The following is a 14,613-nucleotide window of genomic DNA, read 5'->3' on the forward strand; positions in this document are numbered from 1 at the left end:
AAAGATCCACATCTTGGGTAGTCATTATCCCATACGTCACTAGCTCATGGACTCTTGCTAATTACATGAAAGAAAACATAATTTATGTAAGAACTTACCTGATAAATTCATTTCTTTCATATTAGCAAGAGTCCATGAGGCCCGCCCTTTTTTTGTGGTGGTTATGATTTTTGTATAAAGCACAATTATTCCAATTCCTTATTTTATATGCTTTCGCACTTTTTTATCACCCCACTTCTTGGCTATTCGTTAAACTGAATTGTGGGTGTGGTGAGGGGTGTATTTATAGGCATTTTGAGGTTTGGGAAACTTTGCCCCTCCTGGTAGGAATGTATATCCCATACGTCACTAGCTCATGGACTCTTGCTAATATGAAAGAAATGAATTTATCAGGTAAGTTCTTACATAAATTATGTTTTTTTAAGCTTCTGAGGTAACTTTTTAATTTTTTTTTTATTCCAGATGCTATCTATCATATGTTTAGTAAGGAATATAAACTTAGTGCTTCTTTTTACCTTTCTTCTAGGTTTTTAAAGCTATATCCCCTATCTATGGCTAATTTAGTGTTTTTAGGTAAAAGTCCCTAAACATATTTCTTCTCTTGCTGAACGTACTTCTATCCTATGTAAGATATTTCTTCTTTTAAGGATCTTTTAGATAGGAAGTTTGTTTCTTAAGAGAAGCATATTTCCATATTGGCCGTGTTTTTAACCTGCCATTTTTATGGCTAATGTTGCTGCTGTTTCATCTTTATTGGTTGGACAGTTTAGTTATCTGATCTTGATTTGTCTAAGTATTGTTCTTTTACTTCAACATGCTAATCATTTCATTTATGATGCTATATTTGATGTCATTTTAACTGATATTAAATCTTTGTTTTTAGCCATTTTTTTACTAATAAAGTTGTATGGCCTAAATCTCTGATATGGTGTTTAAATTTAGATTACTATCTTATTATTTTAGAATAGTAATCTTTTTAAGATTTTCTATTGGATTTTATTATCTCCTCTATTACTGGGGGAAAGGGAGTTTTTTCTGCCTCAAGTTAAGAAATCTAAGGGTATTTTTTAAGCTCCCAATTGTTTTTTCATTCCCTCAAGGCCTCTGGCTCTGATATTAGATTTTTTTCTGAATTTAAATTATTCCAAGCCTTATAATTGAACAAATTTCAGCCTTTAAGACTGTATGAAGGTGCAACCTTTTAAACAGTTCTACTGGTGGGGGGCAGATTACATTTATTTCAATACATTTGGACAGTTTCTGTTCAAATCAGTGGATTCAGAATATTGTTTTCTCAGGAGTATCAAATAGGTTTCAGAATAAAAACCTCCCATGGGATGATTATTTTCCATGTTATAACAATCCCTGTGAAAGCGCACGTTTTTCTGAATTGTGTTTCAGATTTAGAGTTTTCAGAGGTGATGGTTCCAGTTCCTCTGCAGGAACGGAGTTTGGGATTCTATTCAAATCTATTCATTGTCCTAAAGGAAAAATTCGTTCAGACCGATTCTGGATCTGATATTTTTATATCGTTTTGTAAGAGTCCCAACTTTCAAGATGGTGACTATAGGGACTATTCTACCTTTCTGTTTAGCAAGGTTACTTCATGTCCACAATAGACTTACAGAACGCTTATTTTCAATTCATTCAGACCACTATTTTTTCTGAGATTCCCTTTTCTAGTTAAGTATTAGCAATTTGTCGCTCGTCCTTTTGGGCTAGCGGCAACTCAGATTCTTTTCAAAGATTCTTGGTGCCCTTCTATCTGTATTCAGAGATCAAGGTATTGTGGTGTTCCCTTATTTGGATGATATTTGGTACTAGCTTTAATCTTTTCATTCAGCAGAATCTCACTTGAAACAACTAGTGTGGTTTCCTCAAGACATGGAGGCTTATTTATGAAATGTCTGTCGGACCTGATCCGACAGTGCAGATCAGGTCCGACAGACATCGTTGAATGCGGAGAGCAATACGCTCTCCCTATTCAGCATTGCACCAGCAGCTCTTGTGAGCTGCTGGTGCAACGCCGCCCCCTGCAGACTCGCGGCCAATCGGCCTCCAGCAGGGGGTGTCAATCAACCCGATTGTACTCAATCGGGTTGAATTCCGGCGATTCCTGTCCACCTCATCAGAGCAGGCGGACAGGGTTATGGAGCAGCGGTCTTTAGACCGCTGCTTCATAACTGCTGAAACACGGGGCGTCAAGCTCCATTCGGAGCTTGATAGATAGGCCCCATGGTTGGAGGATCAATTTGCAATAGTGTTTCTTGATTCCTTAGACAAGGGTCATCTTTTTAGGTTTCCAGATAAATTTTATTCTCTATGATTCTTTATCTGATAGACTAAGAGACGGATGAAGTTAATTTAAGTTTGTCTAAACCATCACTATTTTTTTCTTCAGTGGTTATGTGCATGGAACTTTTTGGTCTCATGACTGAAGCATCAGGTGCGATGTTCTTTGCTCGTTTTTAGTTTGGGCCTCTAAAGCTTTGCATGTTGCACCATAAGTGCAGGGATTATTTTCAGTTATTAGAACTAATATACTTAAATCCCAACACTTTTTTCTTTTTGATTTGGTGGTTGGACTATCACCTTATTGTTCAGGGGGCCTCATTTGTTTGTCCTACCTGAACTGTTTTCTTAACAGATGCAAGTTTTTCAGGTGGCGGAGCTGTCTGAGAGTCTCTGACAGCACTAGGGGTTTGGAAACCTCTGGAGGCGAGGTTACCACTCAATATTTTAGAACTCTATGCTATTTTCAGGGCTCTTCAGGCGTGGCTTCTTTTGAAGAGACAACTTTTACATTTGTTTTTTAAACAGACAATATCACTTCAGTGGCATTTGTCAATCATCAAGGAGGGACTTACAGTCCTTCAGTTATGGAGGAAGTATCTCGGATACTTTCTTGTATGGAATCCCATTCTTGTCTAATTTCTGCGATTCATATCTCAGGTGTAAACTATTGGGATGGGGATTATCACAGCCGTCAGACTTTATATCTGCGGGGGTGCTCTCCATCCAGATGTGTTTTTTTCTTCTTGTACAGATGTGGGGTTTTCCAGAAATAGATATGATGGTCTCTCGTCTAAACAAGAAGTTTTCCAGATTCCTTTCCAGGTCCGAGGATCCTCAGGCGGAGATAGTGGATGCTCTAGCAGTTCTTTGTTTTTTACCAACCTGCTTACATTATTTCCGCCTCTGGTTCTTTTTCCAAGGGTGATCTTCAAGATTATAATGGAACAATTTTTATGTGTTTCTGATAGCTCCAGCTTGGACTCTCAGGTTTTGGTATGCAGACCTTGTCAGGATGTTCAGTTGCCAGCTTTGGCCACTTCCTTTAAGGCCAGACCTTCTGTTTCAGGGGCCGTTTTTTCCATAGGATCTCACATTTCTAAATTTGATGGTTTGGAAATTGAACGCTTAAAGGGACACTCAGGTCAAATAAAATTTTCATGATTCAGATACAGTATGTAATTTTAAACAACTTTCCAATTTACTTCCATTAAAAAAAATGTGCACAGTCTTTTATATTTACACTTTTTGAGTCACCAGTTCCTACTGAGCATGTGCAAGAATTTGCAGACTATACGTATATGCATTTGTGATTGGCTGATTGCTATCACATGGTACAGGGGGAGTGGAAATATTCATAACTTTGAAATTTGTTAGAAAAAATCTACTAATTTGAAATTCAGAGTAAATGCTATTGTATTGTCTTGTTATCTTGCATTTGTTGATTATGCAAATCTATTGTGTTTACTGGTCCTTTAAGTGTTTAGTCATAGATGTTTCTGTGACTCAGCTATTAGCATTATGACACAGGCTCGTAAGTCTGTTTCTATGAGGTTTGGAAAACCTATATTTCATGATGTTCAACTCATGATTATTCTTGGCATTCTTTTGGAATTTCTAGGAGTTTTCAGTTTCCTCAGGATGGTTTGGATTAACGTTTTGTCTGCAAATACTTTGAAAGGACAAATTTCTGCTCTTTCTGTCTTATTTCATAGAAAGATTGCTAAACTTCCTGATATTCACTGTTTTGTTTAGGCTTTGATTCATATTAAACCTGTTTTCAAATCTATTTCTCCTCTTTGGAGTCTCAATTAAGATTTTTTTAGGCTGCTCCTTTTGAACCTATGCATTCTCTGGGCATTCAATTACTTTCTTGGAAAGTTTTATTTCTTTTGGCAATCTATTCTGCTTGAAGAGTTTCTGTATTGTCTGCTCTCTCTTGTGTCTTTATCTGATTTTCCATCAAGATAAAGCTGTTTTGCGGACTTCATTTTATTTTTTTTGCCTAAAGTTGTGAATTCTAACAACATCAATAAGGAAATTGTTGTTCCTTCTTTGTGTCCTAATTTTAAGAATACTCTTGTAGGGTCTTTACATTTTTGAATGTGGTAAGAGCTTTGAAATATTATGTTGAGGCTACTTAAGATTTTAGAAAGACTTCTAGTCTAATTGTTATTTTTCTGGCTTTAGGAAAGGTCAGAAAGCCTCTGCCATTTCTTTGGCATCTTGGTTGAAACTTTTGATTCACAAAGCTTATTTGGAGGCGGGGCAGTCTCCACCTCAGAGAATTTCAGCTCATTCTACTAGATCAGTTGCCACTTCTTGGGCTTTTAAGAATGAAGCTTCAGTTGATCAACTTTGCAAAGCAGCAACTTGGTCTTCTTTGCATACTTTTACTAAATGTTACCATTTTTATGTGTTTGCTTCTTCGGAAGCAGCTTTTGGTAGAAAGGTTCTTCAGGCAGTTGTCTCAGCTTGATTCAAATGCCTTTGATTTGAGTTTTTTTGAATTTTTTTAGGAAAACGTAATTTTTTGGGGGGGATCTTATTTCTCGGCGGAAATAGCTGGGTTTTTTTTAGCCCTCCCTCTCTAGTGACTCGTGGACTTTTACATCTTGGGTATTATATCCCATACGTCACTAGCTCATGGACTCTTGTCACTTACATGAAAGAAAACATAATTTATGTAAGAACTTACCTGATAAATTAATTTCTTTCATAGCGGCAAGAGTCCATGAGACCCACCCTATTTTTTGTGGTTATGATTTTTTTGTATAAAGCACATTATTTTTCCAGTTCCTCTTTTTTGTATGCTTTTTAATCCTTTTTTACACCTCACTTCTTGGCTATACGTTAAACTTAAGTATAAGTGAGGTGGGAGGTGTATTTATAGGCATTTTAAGGTTTGGGAAACTTTGCCCCCTCCAGGTAGGAATGTATATCCCATACGTCACTAGCTCATGGACTCTATGAAAGAAATTAATTTATCAGGTAAGTTCTTACATAAATTATGTTTTTCTTACTGCTTTCTAGACATTTTTTGCAATTAGAGGACCTCTTTTCCCCAGGCTTCCATACCCTAAGTAGATCTAACTACACATTTCAATCAGCTTTTAATACTGGAGCAGGGGTCATGCACACACATTTTGGCCTAGCCTACAAGTGGAGTGCAGGATGGATAGCGCAGCCATGATAAACAATGCTCCAATTACAATTTGTGAGTTATATATTGCTCTCAATCTACTACTATCACGACTGTAGACCTGAAGTAAAGTGTTATAGCTGCAATAAAAATATAACAAAACGCATATAAAACATATTAAAATGAAGTATTTCACAGACGCATATATTTATATGTAGGAGAAAAGGTGTATTTGTTTTCAGCGCTGGAGATCTAATTTCTCCAACATTGGTGTGTCCGGTCCACGGCGTCATCCTTACTTGTGGGATATTCTCTTCCCCAACAGGAAATGGCAAAGTGTCCCAGCAAAGCTGGTCACATGATCCCTCCTAGGCTCCGCCCACCCCAGTCATTCTCTTTGCCGTTGCACAGGCAACATCTCCACGGAGATGGTTAAGAGTTTTTTGGTGTTTAAATGTAGTTTTATTCTTCTATCAAGTGTTTGTTATTTTAAAATAGTGCTGGTATGTACTATTTACTCTGAAACAGAAAAGGATGAAGATTTCTGTTTGTAAGAGGAAGATGATTTTAGCAGACAGTAACTGAAATCAATTGCTGTTTCCACACAGGACTGTTGAGATGAAGTAACTTCAGTTGGGGGAAACAGTTAGCAGTCTTTTCTGCTTAAGGTATGACTAGCCATATTTCTAACAAGACCATGTAATGCTGGAAGGCTGTCATTTCCCCTCATGGGGACCAGTAAGCCATTTTCTTAGTTAAACATAAAAGAATAAAGGGCTTCAAAAAGGGCTTAAAAACTGGTAGACATTTTTCTGGGCTAAAACAGTTGCTTTACTAGGCATATTATGCAGATTCTAACTAATTATTGGTATTATAATCTTGGGGAACGTTTAGAAAAACGGCAGGCACTGTGTTGGACACCTTTTTCAGATGGGGGCCTTTCTAGTTATAGACAGAGCCTCATTCTGGGACTGTATAGGGGTTAAATGTAAAAACGGCTCCAGTTACGTTAATTTAAGGGTTAAAGCTCTGAAATTTGGTGTGCAATACTTTTAATGCTTTAAGACACTGTGGTGAACAATTGAACAATTCCTTCATACTTTTTCACATATTCAGTAATAAAGTGTTTTCAGTTTGAAATTTAAAGTGACAGTAACGGTTTTATTTTAAAACGTTTTTTGTGCTTTGTTGACAAGTTTAAGCCTGTTTAACATGTCTGTACCATCAGATAAGCTATGTTCTATATGTATGAAAGCCAATGTGTCTCCCCATTTAAATTTATGTGATAATTGTGCCATAGTGTCCAAACAAAGTAAGGACAGTATTGCAACAGATAATGATATTGCCCAAGATGATTCCTCAAATGAGGGGAGTAAACATGATACTACATCATCCCCTACTGTGTCTACACCAGTTATGCCCACACAGGAGGCCCCTAGTACATCTAGTGCGCCAATACTTATTACCATGCAACAATTAACGGCTGTAATGGATAACTCCATAGCAAATCTTTTATCCAAAATGCCTACTTATCAGAGAAAGCGCGATTGCTCTGTTTTAAACACTGAAGAGCAAGAGGACGCTGATGATAACTGTTCTGACATACCCTCACACCAATCTCAAGGGGCCATGAGGGAGGTTTTGTCTGATGGAGAAATTTCAGATTCAGGAAAAATTTCTCCTCAAGCTGAACCTGATGTTGTGACATTTAAATTTAAATTAGAACATCTCCGCGCACTGCTTAAGGAGGTGTTATCTACTCTGGATGATTGTGACAATTTGGTCATTCCAGAGAAATTATGTAAGATGGACAAGTTCCTAGAGGTTCCGGTGCCCCCCGGCACTTTTCCTATACCCAAGCGGGTGGCGGACATAGTAAATAAAGAGTGGGAAAGGCCCGGCATACCTTTTGTTCCCCCCCCCTATATTTAAGAAATTATTTCCTATAGTCGACCCCAGAAAGGACTTATGGCAGACAGTCCCCAAGGTCGAGGGGGCGGTTTCTACTCTAAACAAACGCACTACTATTCCTATCGAAGATAGTTGTGCTTTCAAAGATCCTATGGATAAGAAATTAGAGGGTTTGCTTAAAAAGATTTTTGTACAGCAAGGTTACCTTCTACAACCAATTTCATGCATTGTTCCTGTCACTACGGCAGCGTGTTTCTGGTTCGAGGAACTAGAAAAATCGCTCAGTAAAGAATCTTCGTATGAGGAGGTTATGGACAGAGTTCAAGCACTTAAATTGGCTAACTCTTTTGTTTTAGATGCCGCTTTGCAATTAGCTAGATTAGCGGCGAAAAATTCAGGGTTTGCTGTCGTGGCGCGCAGAGTGCTTTGGCTAAAGTCTTGGTCAGCGGATGTGTCTTCCAAGACAAAATTGCTTAACATTCCTTTCAAAGGTAAAACATTATTTGGACCTGATTTGAAAGAGATTATTTCAGACATCACTGGGGGAAAGGGCCACGCCCTCCCACAGGATAGGTCTTTTAAGGCTAATAATAAGCCTAATTTTCGTCCCTTTCGCAGAAACGGACCAGTCTCTAATTCTGTATCCTCTAAGCAAGAGGGTAATACTTCACAACCCAAACCAGCCTGGAAACCAATGCAAGGCTGGAACAAGGGTAAGCAGGCCAAGAAGCCTACCACTGCTACCAAAACAGCATGAAGGGATAGCCCCCGATCCGGGACCGGATCTAGTGGGGGGCAGATTTTCTCTCTTTGCTCAGGCTTGGGCAAGAGATGTTCAGGATCCTTGGGCGCTAGAAATAGTTTCTCAAGGTTATCTCCTGGAATTCAAGGAACTACCCCCAAGGGGAAGGTTCCACAGGTCTCAATTATCTTCAAACCAAATAAAGAGACAGGCATTCTTACATTGTGTAGGAGACCTGTTAAAGATGGGAGTGATACATCCAGTTCCAATAAGAGAACAAGGAATGGGATTTTATTCCAATCTGTTCATAGTTCCCAAAAAAGAGGGAACATTCAGACCAATTTTGGATCTAAAGATCCTAAACAAATTTCTCAGGGTACCATCGTTCAAAATGGAAACTATTCGAACGATCCTACCTACTATCCAGGAAAATCAATTTATGACTACCGTGGATTTAAAGGATGCGTACCTACATATTCCTATCCACAAGGAACATCATCAGTTCCTAAGGTTTGCTTTTCTGGACAAGCATTACCAGTTTGTGGCACTTCCATTTGGATTAGCCACTGCTCCAAGGATTTTCACAAAGGTACTAGGGTCCCTTCTAGCGGTTCTAAGACCAAGGGGCATTGCAGTAGTACCTTACTTGGACGACATCCTGATTCAAGCGTCGTCCCTGTCAAAAGCAAAGGCTCATACGGACATCGTCCTAGCCTTTCTCAGATCTCACGGATGGAAGGTGAACAAAGAAAAAAGTTCTCTGTTCCCGTCAACAAGAGTTCCCTTCTTGGGAACAATAATAGATTCCTTAGAAATGAGGATTTTTCTGACAGAGGTCAGAAAATCAAAACTTCTAAGCTCTTGTCAAATACTTCATTCTGTTCCTCGTCCTTCCATAGCGCAGTGCATGGAAGTAATAGGATTGATGGTTGCAACAATGGACATAGTTCCTTTTGCACGAATTCATCTAAGACAACTGTGCATGCTCAGACAGTGGAATGGGGATTATACAGACTTGTCTCCGACGATTCAAGTAGATCAAAAGACCAGAGATTCACTCCGTTGGTGGCTGACCCTGGACAATCTGTCACAGGGAATGAGCTTCCGCAGACCAGAGTGGGTCATTGTCACGACCGACGCCAGCCTAGTGGGCTGGGGCGCGGTCTGGGAATCCCTGAAAGCTCAGGGTCTATGGTCTCGGGAAGAGTCTCTTCTCCCGATAAACATTCTGGAACTGAGAGCGATATTCAATGCTCTCAGAGCTTGGCCTCAACTAGCAAAGGCCAAATTCATAAGGTTTCAGTCAGACAACATGACGACCGTTGCATATATCAATCATCAGGGGGGAACAAGGACTTCCCTGGCGATGAAAGAAGTGACCAAGATAATTCAATGGGCGGAGGATCACTCCTGCCACTTGTCTGCGATCCACATCCCAGGAGTGGAAAATTGGGAAGCGGATTTTCTGAGTCGTCAGACATTCCATCCGGGGGAGTGGGAACTCCATCCGGAAATCTTTGCCCAAATAACTCAATTATGGGGCATTCCAGACATCGATCTGATGGCGTCTCGTCAGAACTTCAAGGTTCCTTGCTACGGGTCCAGATCCAGGGATCCCAAGGCGACCCTAGTAGATGCACTAGTAGCACCTTGGACCTTCAACCTAGCTTATGTATTTCCACCGTTTCCTCTCATCCCCAGGCTGGTAGCCAGGATCAATCAGGAGAGGGCCTCGGTGATCTTGATAGCTCCTGCGTGGCCACGCAGGACTTGGTATGCAGACCTGGTCAATATGTCATCGGCTCCACCATGGAAGCTACCTTTGAGACAGGACCTTCTTGTTCAGGGTCCATTCGAACATCCGAATCTGGTTTCCCTCCAACTGACGGCTTGGAGATTGAACGCTTGATTTTATCAAAGCGTGGGTTTTCAGATTCTGTAATAGATACTCTGATTCAGGCTAGAAAGCCTGTAACTAGAAAAATTTACCATAAAATATGGAAAAAATATATCTGTTGGTGTGAATCTAAAGGATTCCCATGGAACAAGATAAAAATTCCTAAGATTCTATCCTTTCTACAAGAAGGTTTGGAGAAAGGATTATCTGCAAGTTCTCTGAAGGGACAGATCTCTGCTTTATCTGTTTTACTTCACAAAAGACTGGCAGCTGTGCCAGATGTTCAAGCATTTGTTCAGGCTCTGGTTAGGATCAAGCCTGTTTACAGACCTTTGACTCCTCCCTGGAGTCTAAATCTAGTTCTTTCAGTTCTTCAAGGGGTTCCGTTTGAACCCTTACATTCCGTAGATATTAAGTTACTATCTTGGAAAGTTTTGTTTTTGGTTGCAATTTCTTCTGCTAGAAGAGTTTCAGAGTTATCTGCTCTGCAGTGTTCTCCGCCCTATCTGGTGTTCCATGCAGATAAGGTGGTTTTGCGTACTAAGCCTGGTTTTCTTCCGAAAAGTTGTTTCCAACAAAAATATTAACCAGGAGATAGTTGTACCTTCTTTGTGTCCGAATCCAGTTTCAAAGAAGGAACGTTTGTTAAACAATTTGGACGTAGTCCATGCTCTAAAATTCTATTTAGAGGCTACTAAAGATTTCAGACAAACATCTTCCTTGTTTGTTGTTTATTCTGGTAAAAGGAGAGGTCAAAAAGCGACTTCTACCTCTCTTTCCTTTTGGCTTAAAAGCATTATCCGATTGGCTTATGAGACTGCCGGACGGCAGCCTCCTGAAAGAATCACAGCTCACTCCACTAGGGCTGTGGCTTCCACATGGGCCTTCAAGAACGAGGCTTCTGTTGACCAGATATGTAAGGCAGCGACTTGGTCTTCACTGCACACTTTTGCCAAATTTTACAAATTTGATACTTTTGCTTCTTCGGAGGCTATTTTTGGGAGAAAGGTTTTGCAAGCTGTGGTGCCTTCCATTTAGGTGACCTGATTTGCTCCCTCCCTTCATCCGTGTCCTAAAGCTTTGGTATTGGTTCCCACAAGTAAGGATGACGCCGTGGACCGGACACACCAATGTTGGAGAAAACAGAATTTATGCTTACCTGATAAATTACTTTCTCCAACGGTGTGTCCGGTCCACGGCCCGCCCTGGTTTTTTAATCAGGTCTGATGAATTATTTTCTCTAACTACAGTCACCACGGTATCATATGGTTTCTCCTATATATATTTTCTCCTGTCCGTCGGTCGAATGACTGGGGTGGGCGGAGCCTAGGAGGGATCATGTGACCAGCTTTGCTGGGACTCTTTGCCATTTCCTGTTGGGGAAGAGAATATCCCACAAGTAAGGATGACGCCATGGACCGGACACACCGTTGGAGAAAGTAATTTATCAGGTAAGCATAAATTCTGTTTTTTCTTTCATGGTGTTAGAATTAAAGGGACACTAAACCCAAAAACGTTCTTTAATTATTCAGATAGAGAATACAAATTTAAACAACATTCCAATTTACTTCTATAATTTATTTTGCTTCAGTTTTTAGATATCCTTTGTTGAAGAAATAGAAATGCACATGTGTGAGCCAATCACACGAGGCTTCTATGTGCAGCAACCAATCAGCAGCTACTGAGCCTATCTAGATATGCTTTTCAGCAAAGAATATCAAGAGAATAACACAAATTAAAAAATAGAAGTAAATTAGAAAGTTGTTTAAAATTGCATGCTCTTTCTAAAGCATGAAAGAAAAAAAATTGGGTTTCATGTCCCTTTAAGTCTTGTGCTGCTGATCCCAAAGTTGGTTTAACTACTAATAAACCAAATTAAAGTATCTAAAAGAAGGGAAGGTGATAGGATAGCACACAGAAATAAAAACAAACAAACCGTATAATGCAGTAATTTTGTAAAATTTCAAATATGCACATACTAGCTTAAAATGTGCTCACTTGATTATACCTCAAAGGAATGAGGTATCTTAAACACCTGGAGGGAAAATGTTTCCCTGTCTGTGGCCTAGATTTGGAGTTCGGCGGTAGCCGTGAAAACCAGCGTTAGAGGCTCCTAACGCTGGTTTTGGCCGCCCGCTGGTATTTGGAGTCAGTGATTAAAGGGTCTAACGCTCACTTTTCAGCCGCGACTTTTCCATACCGCAGATCCCCTTACGTCAATTGCGTATCCTATCTTTTCAATGGGATCTTCCTAACGCTGGTATTTAGAGTCGTTTCTGAAGTGAGCGTTAGAGCTCTAACGACAAAACTCCAGCCGCCTGAAAATAGCAGTAGTTAAGAGCTTTCTGGGCTAACGCCGGTTTATAAAGCTCTTAACTACTGTACCCTAAAGTACACTAACACCCATAAACTACCTATGTACCCCTAAACCGAGGTCCCCCCACATCGCCGCCACTCGATTAAAAATTTTTAACCCCTAATCTGCCGACCGCCACCTACGTTATACTTATGTACCCCTAATCTGCTGCCCCTAACACCGCCGACCCCTATATTATATTTATTAACCCCTAATCTGCCCCCCTCAACGTCGCCGACACCTGCCTACACTTATTAACCCCTAATCTGCCGAGCGGACCGCACCGCTACTATAATAAAGTTATTAACCCCTAACCCGCCTCACTAACCCTATAATAAATAGTATTAACCCCTAATCTGCCCTCCCTAACATCGCCGACACCTAACTTCAATTATTAACCCCTAATCTGCCGACCGGAGCTCATCGCTACTATAATAAATGGATTAACCCCTAAAGCTAAGTCTAACCCTAACACTAACACCCCCCTAACTTAAATATAATTTACATCTAACGAAATTAATTAACTCTTATTAAATAAATTATTCCTATTTAAAGCTAAATACTTACCTGTAAAATACATCCTAATATAGCTACAATATAAATTATAATTATATTGTAGCTATTTTAGGATTAATATTTATTTTACAGGTAACTTTGTAATTATTTTAACCAGGTACAATAGCTATTAAATAGTTAATAACTATTTAATAGCTACCTAGTTAAAATAATAACAAATTTACCTGTAAAATAAATAAGAATAACCTAAGATATAATTAAACCTAACACTACCCTATCAATAAATTAATTAAATAAACTACCTACAATTAACCTAACACTACACTATCAATAAATAAATTAAATACAATTGCTACAAATAACTACAATTACATAAACTAACTAAAGTACAAAAAATAAAAAAGAACTAAGTTACAAAAAATAAAAAAATATTTACAAACATAAGAAAATTATTACAACAATTTTAAACTAATTACACCTACTCTAAGCCCCCTAATAAAATAACAAAGCCCCCCAAAATAATAAATGCCCTACCCTATTCTAAATTAAAAAAGTTAAAAGCTCTTTTACCTTACCAGCCCTGAACAGGGCCCTTTGCGGGGCATGCCCCAAGAATTTCAGCTCTTTTGCCTGTAAAAAAAACACATACAATACCCCCCCCCCCAACATTACAACCCACCACCCACATACCCCTAATCTAACCCAAACCCCCCTTAAATAAACCTAACACTAAGCCCCTGAAGATCTTCCTACCTTGTCTTCACCATCCAGGTATCACCGATCCGTCCTGGCTCCAACATCTTCATCCAACCCAAGCGGGGGTTGGCGATCCATCATCCGGTGGCTGAAGAGGTCCAGAAGAGGCTCCAAAGTCTTCCTCCTATCCGGCAAGAAGAGGACATCCGGACCGGCAAACATCTTCTCCAAGCGGCATCTTCGATCTTCTTCCATCCGGTGCGGAGCGGGTCCATCTTGAAGCAGGCGACGCGGATCCATCCTCTTCTTCCGTTGTCTCCCGACGAATGACGGTTCCTTTAAGGGACGTCATCCAAGATGGCGTCCCTTGAATTCCGATTGGCTGATAGGATTCTATCAGCCAATCGGAATTAAGGTAGGAATATTCTGATTGGCTGATGGAATCAGCCAATCAGAATCAAGTTCAATCCGATTGGCTGATCCGATCAGCCAATCAGATTGAGCTCGCATTCTATTGGCTGATCGGAACAGCCAATAGAATGCGAGCTCAATCTGATTGGCTGATTGGATCAGCCAATCGGATTGAACTTGATTCTGATTGGCTGATTCCATCAGCCAATCAGAAAATTCCTACCTTAATTCCGATTGGCTGATAGAATCCTATCAGTCAATCGGAATTCGAGGGACGCCATCTTGGATGACGTCCCTTAAAGGAACAGTCATTCGTCGTTCAGTCGTCGGGCCGGATGGATGTTCCGCGCTGGAGGTCTTCAGGATCCTGCCGCTTCGCTACGGATGGAAGACCATAGAAGATGCCGCCTGGATGAAGACTTCAATCGGATGGAAGATCCTCTTCTGCCCCGCTTGGATGAAGACTTTGACCGGATCATGGACCTCTTCAGCCCCCCGCTTGGGCTTGGATCAGGACATCGGAGGAGCTCTTCAGGACGGATCGGTGAACCTGGATGGTGAAGACAAGGTAGGAAGATCTTCAGGGGCTTAGTGTTAGGTTTATTTAAGGGGGGTTTGGGTTAGATTAGGGGTATGTGGGTGGTGGGTTG

This window comes from Bombina bombina, chromosome 4 (assembly GCF_027579735.1).
Source record: "Bombina bombina isolate aBomBom1 chromosome 4, aBomBom1.pri, whole genome shotgun sequence".
NCBI classification, from domain to species: domain Eukaryota; kingdom Metazoa; phylum Chordata; class Amphibia; order Anura; family Bombinatoridae; genus Bombina; species Bombina bombina.